This window comes from Arachis hypogaea, chromosome 13 (assembly GCF_003086295.3).
Source record: "Arachis hypogaea cultivar Tifrunner chromosome 13, arahy.Tifrunner.gnm2.J5K5, whole genome shotgun sequence".
Classification (NCBI taxonomy): Eukaryota; Viridiplantae; Streptophyta; class Magnoliopsida; order Fabales; family Fabaceae; genus Arachis; species Arachis hypogaea.
Genome location: NC_092048.1, coordinates 95,546,764 through 95,559,908, shown reverse-complemented (window position 1 = coordinate 95,559,908; position 13,145 = coordinate 95,546,764). Strand labels below are relative to the sequence as shown.

General features: G+C 33.6%; 1 non-coding gene across 1 annotated transcript; it reads left to right on the top strand.

Moving 5' to 3' along the window:
• Positions 1–1,287: 1,287 nt before the first annotated feature.
• On the top strand, positions 1,288–1,395 carry LOC112739162 (small nucleolar RNA R71). The gene has a single exon (XR_003170100.1). It is a non-coding gene; the product is annotated as a small nucleolar RNA R71 (small nucleolar RNA).
• Positions 1,396–13,145: the final 11,750 nt, after the last annotated feature.

The following is a 13,145-nucleotide window of genomic DNA, read 5'->3' as shown; positions in this document are numbered from 1 at the left end:
TTTTCTTGAGTTGTCTGCCATCTCTAATGAGATTTTGGCGGCTTGCACCTCAAAGATTCCCAGTTTCTCCATTACAGAGAGTGGCATGAGGTTTATTCCTGACCCAAGGTCACATAGAGCCTTCTCAAAGGTTATGGTGCCTATGGTACAAGGTATTAGGAACTTTCCAGGATCCTGTTTCTTCTGAGACAATCTCAGTTGATCCAATGCATTTAGTTCATTGGTAAACAGGGGAGGTTCATCTCCCCAAGTCTCTTTACCAAATAAATTGGCATTTAGCTTCATGATTGCACCAAGGAACTTGGCAACTTGCTCTTCAGTAACATCCTCATTCTCTTCAGAAGAAGAATACTCATCAGAGCTCATGAAGGGCGTAAGAAGGTTTAATGGAATATCTATGGTCTCTAGATGAGCCTCAGAGTCCTTTGGTTCCTCAAAGGGAAACTCATTGTTGACCACTGGACGTCCCAGGAGGTCTTCCTCCTTGGGATTCACGTCCTCCCCTTCCTTCTTGGATTCGGCCATGATGGTTATATCAATGGCCTTGCACTCTCCTTTTGGATTTTCTTCTGTATTGCTTGGGAGAGCACTAGGAGGAGTTTCAGTGATCTTCTTACTCAGCTGGCCCACTTGTGCCTCCAAATTTCTAATGGAGGACCTTATTTCATTCATGAAACTCAGAGTGGCCTTAGATAGATCAGAGACTAGGTTTGCTAAATTAGAGGTATTTTGTTCAGAGTTCTCTGTCTGTTGCTGAGTGGATGATGGAGAAGGCTTGCTATTGCTAAACCTGTTTCTTCCACCATTATTAAAGACTTGTTGAGGCTTTTGTTGATCCTTCTATGAGAGATTTGAGTGATTTCTCCATGAGGGATTATAGGTGTTTCCATATGGTTCACCCATGTAATTCACCTCTGCTATTGCAGGGTTTTCAGGATCATAAGCTTCTTCTTCAGAAGATGCCTCTTGAGTACTGTTGGATGCAGCTTGCATTCCATTCAGACTCCGAGAAATCATATTGACTTGCTGAGTCAATATTTTATTCTGAGCCAATATGGCATTCAGAGTATCAATTTCAAGAACTCCCTTCTTCTGCGGCGTCCCATTACTCACAGGATTCCTCTCAGAAGTGTACATAAAATGGTTATTAGCAACCATGTCAATAAGTTCTTGAGCTTCTGCAGGCGTTTTCTTTAGGTGAATGGATCCACCTGCAGAAGTATCCAATGACATCTTAGCTAATTCAGACAGACCATCATAGAATATATCCAGGATGGTCCATTCTGAAAGCATGTCAGAAGGACACTTTTTGGTCAGTTGCTTTTATCTCTCCCAAGCTTCATAGAGGGATTCACCTTCTTTCTGTCTGAAGGTTTGAACATCCACTCTAAGCTTACTCAACTTTTGAGGAGGAAAGAACTTGGCTAAGAAAGCCGTGACCAGCTTATCCCAAGAGTTCAGGCTATCTTTAGGTTGAGAGTCCAACCATACTCTAGCTCTGTCTCTTACAGCAAATGGGAAAAGCATAAGCCTGTAGACTTCAGGATCTACTCCATTAGTCTTAACAGTATCACAGATCTGCAAGAATTCAGTTAAGAACTGAAAAGGATCTTCAGATGGAAGTCCATGAAACTTGCAGTTTTGCTACATCAAAGAAACTAATTGAGGTTTCAGCTCAAAATTGTTTGCTCCAATGGCAGGAATGGAGATGCTTCTTCCATGTAAATTGGAATTAGGTGCAGTAAAGTCACCAAGCATCCTCCTTGCATTATTGTTATTTTTGGCTGCCATCTCCTCTTCCTGTTCAAAAATTCCTGTAAGGTTGTCTCCGGATTGTTGTATTTTAGCTTCTCTTAGTTTCCTGTTCAAAGTCCTTTCAGGTTCAGGATCTGCTTCAACAAGAATGTTCTTGTCCTTGCTCCTGCTCATATGACAAAGAAGGGAATAACAAAGAAAATATGAAATCCTCTATGTCACAGTATAGAGATTCCTTTGTGTGAGTAGAAGAAGAAAAGAATGTAATGTAAGGAAAGAGAAGGGAGGAGAATCCAAACACAAGGGTGAGGATAGTAGAGATATGAGATGAAGAGAAGTAGTAGTAAGTAATTAAATAAATAGAAGAAGATGAGAGAGGGAAATTTTCGAAAATTATTTTTGAAAAGGAGTTGATGATTTTCGAAAATTAAAGGAGAATTAAAATTAAAATTTAAACAATTAATTAACTAAAAAGAATTTTTGAAAAAGAGGGAGGTATTTTCGAAATTTAGAGAGGGATAGTTAGTTAGGTAGTTTTGAAAAATATAAGAAACAAACAAAAAGTTAATTAGTTAGTTGAAATAAATTTTGAAAATCAATTTTTAAAAGATAAAAAGATAAGAAGTTAGAAAAGATATTTGAAAAAGATATGATATGAAAAGATATGATTAAAAAGATATGATTTTGAAAAAGATAAGATAAGAAGATATTTTTGAAAAGATATGATTGAAATTAGTTTTGAAAAAGATTTGATTTTTAAAATCACAATTAATGACTTGATTCACAAGAAATCACAAGATATGATTCTAGAACTTAAAGTTTGAATCTTTCTTAACAAGTAAGTAACAAACTTGAAATTTTTGAATCAAAACATTAATTGTTGATGATATTTTCGAAAATATGATATAAAATTAAGAAAAAGATTTTTTTTTTTTAAAATATTTTTAAAATTTTCGAAAATAAATAAGAAAAATGAAAAAGATATGATTTTTGAAAAATATTTTGAAAAAGATAAGATTTTTAAATTGAAAATTTGATTTGACATATAGGAAACAACTAAATTTTAAAAATTTTTTAAAAAGTCAATCCAAATTTTCGAAATTTATGAGTGAAAAAGGGAAAGATATTTTTTTGAATTTTGAATTTTTAATGATGAAAGAGAAAAACATGAAAATGATGCAATGCATGAAAATTTTGGATCTAAACATGTGATGCATGCAAGAACACCATGAATGTCAAGATGAACACCAAGAACACTTTGAATGTCAAGATGAACATCAAGAACTTATTTTTTTGAAAAATTTTCAAGAAAAAAAAACATGCAAGACACCAAACTTAGAAATCTTTCATGTATGGACACTATGAATGCAAGAATGCATATGAAAAACAAGAAAAGACACAAAACAAGAAAATATGAAGATCAAACAAGAAGATTGGCCAAGAACAACTTGAAGATCATGAAGAACACTATGAATGCATGAATTTTCGAAAAATGCATAAAAATTTTTTAGAAAAAATGCAATTGATACCAAACTTAAAAATTGACTCAAGACTCAAACAAGAAACACAAAATATTTTTGATTTTATGATTTTATGATTTTTTGTATTTTTATTTTATATTTTTCGAGAATTATTTAAAAAAAAATAAGGATTTCAAAATTTTTAATATGAATTCCAGGAATCTTGTACTCTTAGTCTAAAGCTCCAATCTGAGGGTTAGGCATGTCTTAATAGCCAGCCAAGCTTTAGTATGCTATTACATGCATTGAAGTGATTAGTTGAATCCTCAGTCCAATGGAATTTAGACATGGCTTTACAACCAGCCAGGATTCAACAAATCATCATGAAACACTAGAATTCATTCTTAAAAATTCTGAAATAATTTTTAGAAAAAAAAGGGAAAATTTTTTTTTTCGAATATTAATTGGGAAAAACGAGAAAAGAAGAAAATATTTTTGAAAAATTTTTGAAAACTTTTTGAAAATAAAATAAGAAGAAAATTACCCAATCTGAGCAACACGATGAACCGTCAGTTGTCCAAACTCGAACAATCCCCTGCAACGGCGCCAAAAACTTGGTGCACGAAATTGTGATCCCTGATAATGGCTCCAAAAACTTGGTGCTCTAATCTTAATTTATAATTTGTCACAACTTCGATACAACTAACCAGCAAGTGCACTGGGTCGTCCAAGTAATAAAACCTTACGTGAGTAAGGGTCGATCCCACGGAGATTGTTGGTATGAAGCAAGCTATGGTCATCTTGTAAATCTCAGTCAGGCGGATATCAAATGGTTGTGGAGTTTTCGAATAATAATAATAAATAAACAGAAAATAAAGATAGAAATACTTATGTAATTCATTGGTGAGAATTTCAGATAAGTGTATAGAGATGCTTCCGTTCCTCTGAACCTCTGCTTTCCTGCTGTCTTCATCCAAACCTTCCTACTCCTTTCCATGGCAAGCTTTATATAGGGCATCACCGTTGTCAATGGCTACATCCCATCCTCTCTATGAAAATGGTCCAAATGCTCTGTCACGGCACGACTAATCATCTGGAGGTTCTCGATCATACTGGAATAGGGTTCACCCTCCTTTTGCGTCTGTCACTACGCCCAGCACTCACAAGTTTGAAGTTCGTTACAGCCATCCCTTCCCAAATCCTACTCAGAATACCACAGACAAGGATTAGACTTTCCGGATCTCAGGAATGGCCATCCATGGGTTCTAACTTATACCACGAAGATTCTAATATCTCGGACTCGGTCCCCTGTATTAGATATCTAAGAGATACTCATTCTAGCTTGTTTGCATGTAGAATGGAAGTGTTTGTCAGGAACGCGTTCATAAGTGAGAATGATTATGAGTGTCACATAATCATCACATTCATCATGTTCTTGGGTGCGAATGGATATCTTAGAAGCGGAATAAGTTGAATTGAATATAAAATAGTAGTACTTTGCATTAAATCATGAGGAACAGCAGAGCTCCACACCTTAATCTATGGAGTGTAGAAACTCTACCGTTGAAAATATATAAGTGATGAAGGTCTAGGCATCGCCGAATGGCCAGCCCCCATGATCTAAGAACTAAACGTCCCAAGATGATCCGAAGATGTCTAATACAATAGTAAAAAGTCTTATTTATACTAAACTAGTTACTAGGGTTTACAGAAGTAAGTAATTGATGCATAAATCCACTTTCGGGGCCCACTTGGTGTGTGCTTGGGCTGAGCTTGAAGTTTACACGTGCAGAGGCTTCTTTTGGAGTTGAACGCCAAGTTGTAACGTGTTTTTGGCGTTCAACTCTGGTTCGTGACGTGTTTCTGGCGTTTAACTCCAGACTGCAGCGTAGAACTGGCGTTCAACGCCCTTTTGCGTCATCTAAACTCGGGCAAAGTATGGACTATTATATATTGCTGGAAAGCGCTGGATGTCTACTTTCCAACGCCGTTGAGAGCGTGCCATTTGGAGTTCAGTAGCTCCAGAAAATCCACTTTGAGTGCAGGGAGGTTAGAATCCAACAGCCAGAATCTGATTTTTGCTCAAGTCCCTCAATTTCAGCCAGAAAATACCTGAAATTACAGAAAAACACACAAAATTATAGTAAAGTCCAGAAATATGAATTTAACATAAAAACTAATAAAAAATCCCTAAAAGTAACTAGATCCTACTAAAACATACTAAAAACAATGCCAAAAAGTGTATAAATTATCCGCTCATCAGTGACTCAGGTGAAAGACTCCGTATGGCTCTATCTTCTGTACTCTGTAGGGACCTTCCCATCTTGATCTCAACTTGCCTGGCATGAGCCTCAGCCTTGAGTTGTAAAGGAGAACCAGATCTCCAGGTCTGAACTCTCTTCTCTTGATATGCTTGTCATGCACAGCCTTCATCTTCTCTTTGTATAATTTGGAGTTGTCATAAGCTTCGAGTTAAAGGGTCTCCAGTTCTGCTAGTTGCATCTTCCTTTCAGCTCCGGCCTTCTCAAATCCCATGTTGATCTCTCTTACCGCCCAGAATGCTTTATGTTCTACCTCTACTGGGAGGTGACAGGCCTTTCCATAAACTAGGCGGAAGGGGCGCATCCCTATAGGTGTCTTGTACACTGTCCGGTATGCCCAAAGCGCATCTTGTAACCTAGTGCTCCAGTCCTTCCTATAAGGCTTGACTATCTTCTCCAGGATATGCTTTATCTCTCTGTTAGACACCTCTGCTTGCCCATTAGTTTGTGGGTGGTAAGCAGTAGCTACCTGGTGAATAACGCCGTGCTTCTTTAGTAGAGCGGTCAATCTCCTGTTACAAAAATGAGTGCCTTGACCACTCACGATTGCTCGTGGTGATCCAAAGCGACAGATAATATGGTTTCTAACCGGAGATTAATGGGCTGGACTCGTTGGGTTGGCCCAATCATCTGAGGATGAAAGCCTCCGGGCAGGTTTGCGTTTGGGGGCCTCCGTCCGACATGTAGGCGTGAGAGAATGGGAGGTAGTACCTGCAAAGACACTCTGATGCCTAAGTCAGCAAGGGTGTAAGCAAGTTTAGAGAGTATTGGAACTTAGAGATACCTGAGGGGTGTCAGTGTATTTATAGTGGTGAACCAATAACTACCGTTGAAGTAGTTCCACCTCTTAAGGAGGATAACCGTCCCTTTATCTTAAGGAAGTTGAGATATGGCTCCTGGAAGTGGATTGAGAGATTTTAGGGGCAGTTACTTATTTGAATGAGTGTTATCTGCCAGCTAATTTGCGTCCCCGACTTCTTTAGACCAAGTCGTTGTTGAGACTGACTTCTTAAGAGAAGGTCGGTGTCGAATGAGACCCAATCTTTGGATTGGGCCTTTCATTTGGGCCTGGACCTTAGTGTTGGGCCAGGGTATGAATAATATTGTATGGACACAAGATTAATTATTTAACAAATTGAATTTTAATTAATATGTTTTATTTTTTACTCCTATTTTTATTCATTAATTATTTTACTTTTTATATTTACAGTAAATATTAAATGTAAAAAAAATAATATTGATTGTTATATATTTTATTTATTTGGAGTCATAATTAAATTTGATATAATTGTAGCAAGTATCTACAATTAATAGTAACATGATACTATAATTTTAAGTTGTATAACATAATAAAAAAGAACATAGTAATTTATATCTGCTTCCTATACAGCAATAATATTATATATATTTATATATCTCCTGTTTTAGTTCTTTCCTAAAAATATTGACATATAATTAATGTAGATAACATATATAGTGAGCAAGTATCTTCATTGAATTAATCATAAATGTTAATAAAATATAATGGCATAATTTTCACCTAATTATAGCAAGTATCTCCATTAAAAATATTGGCTAATTATTACCGTGTATATATATATATATATAATGAGTAATAGTAAATTTTTACAATTATTTATCATTTGGAGAATTCATAATTAAGACATTGTTCTTCTTCTATTTTTTATTTTTCATACCTTATGGCTACTAGCTACGATTCTATCAATAGTATTACCTATGGTAGATTATGTGATGAAAACGTTTGGAAAATAAAGGCAAGAATTATAAGGTTATGAAAAGTCTCATCCAAATTTAACATGAGCAAGACGGCTTACATAGAAATTGTTGTAATAGATGTTAAAGTTAGTTAATTATTTTTCATGATTCTTTCGAGTGATGCTATGTCCAATTTATAAATATTTTTTGTTCGTAATTTTAAATTTATTTGATAAGTAAACCCTTGCAATCAAAGACAGTGCCATTTAATAACTTTATAATGCTAATAACTTTTATATTTAATTTGTTTTACACTGTAATAAAATTCATTGTTCAATCAATAATTATTTGGCAAAGATGTTTGAGAATAAACTGATTGAGGGGAAGGTCAATGTCTTCTTAGATTTTGTGATTAAGGAATCGGAATTTATCTTCCGACTGTACATGTGTGTAGAATAACTTTTAAGAAGGAGTCATGTATAATAAATACGGTCGATGATCGTAAAATTTCTAACAATCATTTTAATTTTCTTGCTCATGCTGATATATTGAAACAAACAAATGAACAATCCAACTTATTTGGTACGTAGTTATTTTGTATTAGTCTACACAAAATTATTTTTTTATTTTAATGTTTGCCAAGAAATTATATAATAGTATCATTTTATCGATAACATAAATTTTAATAGTTTATTTATGCAAATGTTTAAAATTGTATTGCAACTTTTTTAAAGGTATATCCTTTTATTAATATATTGTTAGTTTTATTGTTTAATATAAAATAAATTGGAAAATTTTTTTAATTTATAAGTAATTTATTATGTTATTCATTTATTTGTCCTTAATTTTATATTTTTCTTTTTTTTTTCAATTAGATGTTATTGGACTTTTGACTGGAAAATAAGAGCTTATATTATGATCAAAAACAGGAAGAAGTGACCATTACATTGCGGTTGATCTTCATAATTTGGAGTATGTAAAATTTTAATATTTCACAATGAGATTTTGTTTTGTAACAATTATCTATACATATGTAAAATATTTTATCTTTTTCATTATATATTACTACTTATTTTTCTTAATTCTTGCTTTTATTTAGAAATAAGAAAAAATAAGGTGCATACTGTGAGATCAATTTACAACTTAATTATTCAATTATCTACGTGATCACCAAACAACCGAATATATATTATTCTCCAATTTGTAAAATTTAACAAAGGCATTGGTAAGCATATTGGTTTATCTTTTATTTAACATATTTGTTTATGTCATATTTGTAACCATATTATATCTATTTTTATGAATATATCTTTTTAGAAAATACTCTTAGTATTTGAATATGGTGTATTAAATAAATATTAGTGGTTTTAAATAATGCAAATGTTTAAAATTGTATTGGGACTTTTTCAAAGGTATATTATTTTATTAATATATTGTTAGTTTTATCGTTTAATATAAAATAAATTGGTAAAATTTCTTTAATTTATAAGTAAGTTATTATGTTATTCATTTATTTGTCCCTAATTTGATACTTTTAATTCATTTTTTTTAATTAGATGTTATTGGACTCTTGACCGGAAAAGAAGAGCTTATATCATGATAAAAAATAAGAAGTAACCATTACATTGTGGTTGATCTTCATGATTTGGAGTATGTGAAATTTTAATATTTCACAATAAGATTTTGTTTTGTAACAATTATATATACATATGTAAAATATTTTATCTTTTTATATATTACTACTTATTTCACTTAATTCTTACTTTTATTTAGAGATGAGAAAAAATAAGGTGCACTCTGTGAGATCAATTTACAACTCAATTATTCAATTATCTATGTGATCACTAAACAACCGAATACATACTTATTCTCTAATTTGCAAAATTTAATAAAGGCATTGGTAAGCATATTGGTTTAACTTTTTATTTAACATATTTGTTTATGTTATATTTGTAATTAATCATATTATATCTATTTTTACGAATATATCTTTTTTGAAAATACTCTTAGTATTAGCATATGGTGTATTAAATAAATATTAGTGGTTTTAAATTATTTATTATTTATTAGAGAACTTTGTGCATTAGAATTCTCTAATAATTTATTCTTCATTTTAAGCTGATTTTGATATGTTCTTACTTCAGGGTAAAATAACATATAAAAATTTGTTAGTGAAAAATATTACTAGGTTATTTATGGTCACATTGAGTATATATGAATGATTTATTGAAAAATTAGATTACTAAAACCGATTAATAATGACTTTAGAGTTGATATACTTAACACTAGATTAAAAAAAACGAACAATACATAACATATTACTTTTTTATTAATCAAATTATTATAATTCAAATTAATTTTAACAAAACAACTTAAAATTATAATTTTAATCTTATCACGTGCATGGCACGGGTTATTACACTTGTTTTGATGCAAAATTAGAGCAATCAAAATAGTTTTATGTATTATACAAACTCAAAAGCAAATCATGTCGTAAAAGTTTAAAGGAACTAGGTGATTATTTGAGCAAGACAGTAACAAATTTAAGGTTCAGTGATGATAATCAATAACAAATTCAACTCTGATGATTTTTAGCAAAAGAAAAAAATTAACTCAGTGAAGATTTAGCAAGAGAGTCACAAATTAATAGTTCAATATTTTAATATGGTTGACTCCATACAATATTTTAAACACCTTTTCTAATCATCCTACACTTTATCCCCAAGAGTATCAAGTCTCAACTTGAAGCAAGTGGTGGTAAGTCACTGCATCTGCCGAGAAAAACTCGTATCTCAGATAATAGAAGTTCATATGACATAATCATTCAATATCAGTCAATCATTATCGATATAACCTTCATTCATAATAATTTTGACACTTCACACTTCCTCAATTGATCAACATTAATTTCATCATCATTCATACAATATTCAACTTTATTTAAAAGTCTCAATTCAAGTTCTTCCCTCTACAACCTCCCTCAATGGTACACTCTTCCCCCTTTACTTAAAAAAAAAACTAGGGAATGAGCCTTAGAAGGTAGTTATAACGGTTAGAAAGCTAGATGATTAGTTAAACGTTCAAAAATATCATTTTCAGCCAAAATAGGGGTCCCGCGTACGCATGCCATGTTTTACGTACGTGGAGGTGTAAATTTTTTCATCTCGCGTACGTGACCCTTGTTCGTGTAAGCGAGCCCTTTGGGTGGGGAAGCTTTTCTGCGTCGCGTGGTACTGCACACGTACACGACCTATATGTCTTCCCATTCCACGTATGCACGCACACGCCGGCATACACGGGACGTCTGGGCAAATCCCAGGGTCCGCGTCGCATGTGTGTTCCCATACGCGAGCCCAGCATTAGTTGCAAAAAGCTGTTAAGTCTGCAGAATTTCAAATTTTGACACCAAACTTTAAACGTGCATGACTTTTTCGTTAAAAATTATTTTTAGTACGTTCTTTAAACAGCATAAACTTTACAGACCCAATTTTTATTTGAAACAAGTTTGAAAAATTTGAGGGTCTGGAAGCCAAGTTACGACCCGCTGAAGTTGGTCAAAAATCGAGTTTTAACAAAAACACTAAAATCTCTACTCTTTCTAAATCCTCAATTTTAAAGCAAAGTTTTATATCCAAAACAGCACTAAGATTCTCCAAAACATACACACATATTTTCCAACCACCTCACCTCATACCAACACCCAATCTTCCTTCAATCATTTGACAATTCCACACATACATTCAACAATTTTTCTCAACCAAAAAAACAACAATGATATTCCTACATATCAATCTATCATTATCACAATCATCACTAAATAACACATTCTCATAAAGAAACTCAACATTATCACCAAATTTACTAAACTTTAACAAGTTTACATAATTTAAGATATCCTATGATCAATTAGCCTACGTTTTCACGTTACATTACATATTATCTACGAGAAACAAAAACCATACCTTGGCCGATTCTTTCCTAAGCCTGGAACACCTTAAATATCTATAATTCATAAGCTCCAAGCCTTCACCAAATGGATTTCCAGCTCCTAACACTCAATTCATGTCTCTAACTTCATCAATTTAGTTCTAATTCACATAATTCAATCTAATTCCACACAAATATCACTAAAATCAACATAGGATTTGCTATTTCAACAATTTCAAAAGGGTTAGAGGTTCTTCACTGTACCGATGAACATTTAGGACAAGATCCAACAAACTCCCAATGCTAATTTGATCCTAAACATCAAGATTTCACAATATCTCAATACCAATGATTCAAAATTTTAAAATTGAAGAGGGTAAAGGACTAGGTGAGAAATGAAATTTTCTTACCACTTTGTTCAAATGTATTTGTAGAGCTCGACGCGATGGTCGATAGCCGCAAACAGTGCGGCGATCGGAGCTCCGGATTGAGAGATAAGTGGAATTGAATGTGAGGTTAGGGTTTTCTGTTCTTACTTTGCTCCCCTTTCCCAAAACTAGCATGCTTCTCTTTGATGAAGAAAGGAGGAATGGCTGAGGCTAATAAATGAGGGTGAATTGGTTGGGCCTTGGGCCCAATGTGGGCCCGGTTCGACTGGTACGGCCCAACGGCCCAATTTTGGGCCCAAAATCTTTAAAATTAGTGTTAAAATTCATATTTTAATTTATTTTTACTTCTTTAAACTATAAAATTTAATTCCTTAATTTCTTTAAATAATAATTCAATTATTGGCTGATTATTCATTATTTTTGTGAGGTTTACATCCTATCCACCTAATTAAGAATTTTGTCCTCAAAATTCAGAGTTAGTTACCTGAAAACAAATGTGAATAATCCTTTCTCATTTCGGATTCAAGTTCCCAAGTGTGTTCCTCAATTCTAGCCCGATTCCAAGCGACTTTAACTAATGAAACCTCTTTCCTGCGCAGTCATTTGACACTGGTATCATCAATTCTGACCGGAGTTACTTGAAGCGTCAGATCCTCTCTCAATTGAACTGATTCGTGTTCCAAAACATGGCTGGCATCATAAGTATACTTCCAAAGTTGCGAGACGTAAAACACATCGTGCAAGTTCGAAAGATGTGGCGGTGCTATTCAGTATGCTACCGACCCAAATCTTTTCAAAATTTGAAACAGACCGATATAACGAGGATTCAGCTTCTTTGTCTTGATCGCTCTACCTACTCCTGTTGTTGGAGTAACCCTTAGCAATGCATGATCTCCTTCATTGAATTATAAATGTTTCCATTTCTGATCTGCATAGCTTTTCTGAAGGCTTTGAGTGGTAAGCATTCTATTCTAGATTTTCTTAATCTGTTTTGTGGTTTTAGCTACTAACTCAGGCCCCAATAAACTTGATTCTTCAGCTTTGTACCAACACCATGGAGATTGGCACTTTCTTCCCTACAGAGCCTCATACAGAGCTATTCCGATGCTTGAATAATAACTATTATTGTACACAAACTCCACTAGTGGCATATGCCAATTCTAGCTCACCAATTGATCCAGCAGACAAGCCCTTAACATATCTTCTAGGGTTTGTATCATCCTCTTTGATTGGCCATCGGTTTGAGGATGGTACGTAGTGCTTAAGCTCAACTGAATTTCGAATGCTCTCTGGAAAGCTTCCCAAAATCTTGAAGTGAAATGGGAATCTCTATCAGAAACTATGATTATAGGCACACCATGCAGTCTTATGATTTTCTTAATGTAAAACTAGGCTAACTCATCCAAGGTATAGTTTATTCGGATAGGCAAAAAGTGAGCAGACTTCGTCATCCAATTCACAATCACCCATACGGCATCAAATCCTGTTCTAGTCCTTGATAATCTAGACATAAAGTCCATTATGACACTTTCCCATTTCCATTGTAGAATTTCCAAAGATTGTAGGGTTCCGGACGG